Source organism: Egretta garzetta, unplaced genomic scaffold (genome assembly GCF_000687185.1).
Source record: "Egretta garzetta isolate BGI_Z169 unplaced genomic scaffold, ASM68718v1 scaffold744, whole genome shotgun sequence".
NCBI lineage: Eukaryota > Metazoa > Chordata > Aves > Pelecaniformes > Ardeidae > Egretta > Egretta garzetta.
The window spans coordinates 1,535-3,886 of record NW_009259482.1 but is presented as its reverse complement, the minus strand read 5'-3'; positions in this window follow the sequence as shown (position 1 = coordinate 3,886).

Below are 2,352 nucleotides of genomic sequence, written 5' to 3'. Positions count from 1 at the left end.
GCGGTTCAGAGCCAGCATTGCTGCTTTTCTGTATTATCTAGCTGGGAATTGGAGCTGTTCCTGGGTTTTATCTTAAACATAAGCTAAGTGGTTGTTGTTGTCCATCTGCTGATACTCATTGCTGTCCTAAATGCATTCTCTCCAACTGATGTGGGACCGTGCAATCCCCATGGTGTGCCTGATCATCAGATCCGTGTTTTGTCTAGGAGAAAGCACAGGGCATTAAATGGAACTAAATGTGTTTGTTCCAGAGGTGGCTGCCTGGCATAGGTGCTGTGGGAGGGATACAGGTGTGGGCTGGCAATGAGGGTTCGGCCCTAAGACTGGTTCTTGAAAGTAACGTCTGCATCTACTGATTTCTGAGCTGACCTGCCCAGATTTCTCTCCAGTGAGCCCTGATGTCAGCTTCATTAGAAAGAAGCGTGTTTCTGTGGCCTGAGAGAAGCGTTGGAGGAGCTAGCTCATGTTGGGATGTAGGACCATCCCATCAAAGCCCCCTTTCCTTTGCCTGCCCCCTCTGTGTCAGCAGCTGGTGTGTCGCAACAGTGCAATGATCTTCCCGCTCTATGTGTCATTGCAAATCCCAAAGGGCTCACCGTAGGGCAGTTTTGCATGGGTAGAAAAGGGCAGAGCTGTCTGCGTCCAGCTGAGAATCTGTCCCCATGTGCTGCATCCCACAGCACGCTTGGAGCCAGCATCAGAGGGATTCTGTGGGCTGCACCCCCAGGCTGGCCCTGCCGTTGAGGCAACGATACGGAGACGTCCCAGTCACTCGCTTGGAGCTTCTTGCAGAGTCTGAGCTGGACCTGACATCTGAAAATCCTAGCTGTGCTGTCCGGTTATGGATCCTTAGGGATTACAGTTTTGAAGGGGCTAATATGTGTATATGTCTAAACATGAAAATGTAATCATGAGCTTATCTCTGTGTGTGTCGCTCTGTTAACCTCTTCTGAGTGTTTAGAGAAAAAAATGGCAGAAAAACCATCTGGTTACGCTCACTCTTGCAATCCAACATCTGGCTGCCAGACTTGAGAGGCGCGTAATCTCTGCTCATGTGGCTTCCATGCTTTGATTCCCTGCTACGACTGAAAGTCGGAGAGGAACTTGCCCCTCGTGGCAGAGCGTGCGCTGACAATGTGTCGGAAGGACAGGAGGTGTCCACCATTAGACCTTGTTTACGTGTAAGCATTGCCAGGTTAATCCAAGTGGCAGTTTATGTGTGTGTTCTCATATTGCTTCATCACTGAAGCCTTGGTCTTAAAAAGCTATTGCTTGGGCTGGAACTGCTCTTGCAATTACCCAGATGTATCGTGGAGGGGAAATGCTAGTCCTGCACTACGAATGTCATAAAAAACGAAGGCTTCCTGTTCGGCTCTGAACTGAAATTCAGGAAAAATATGGTTTGCTTTCCTCCCCACCCCCCGTCAAGGAAATGAGACCTTCGGCCTTCCCCCCCTTGATTTATTTCTGGATGAATGAAGAGGGGTGGGATGGCAGCACCATTCATGCAAGGAGGGGGGGAGGCGGGTGCTGCAGCCTCGCATCTGCTCTCCAGGGCGGTGGTTTAGGATGCTCCTCCAAAATGCAGGAGAGCAGCATTGAATTCTTCCTCTGCTGAAGTGGACCTGAACATGTTCCTCTCACCAGAGTGCCCCGCCTGCCGTGCCAGGAGCGTTTTGGAGGTGATGAATTCTGAGTTCCTGCAGCCAAAATTAATGAAACGCTCGTTACCTGGGGTAGTCAGGCAGAGGTGCCCCCCTCCAGCCCAGTGCCCAAGATGCTCCCCTAGAAGGGAGACTCTGGATTTCCAGAAAAGTGTCCTGGCTGCTTGAGGGGAGCCGTCTGCCCCGTCGCGGTCTCATTCCACTAATTGAGCCCCACGTCCTCTCTATGGCTCCAAGCATTTGGTGCCTTCGGATCAATTGGCAAGGCATTTTGAATCAGTCAACACCCTGTATTCACTAAATAAGTTATTTGCTTCCCCTAGTCTTGCCCAAAGCATTTTCTAGCTCCATGAAACTATTTTCTATTGGCTTGAAAGGGGAACAGGAATGAAATAAATTTGTTGACTGTGTCAGAGAACATGTAACGGCAGCTAAACAAGAACTCTGATTTACTGATTTTCGTCACGATCAAATTTAAGCTTTGTCTTCTACAGATATTTAGGCTGTGAAGTGGGTTTTTTTTCAAAGGAATTCACAATGAATTTGTTCATCTCAAGTCAGGATGCCTGGCTTGGTGGCAGTTGGCAGTGACATTTGGGTCATGTTAATGAGTGCAAAGTTAAATATAGCGCAAAATTAAATATAGTATCAAGTAGGGATCAGCAACATGAAAAATTAGTGAAAAATG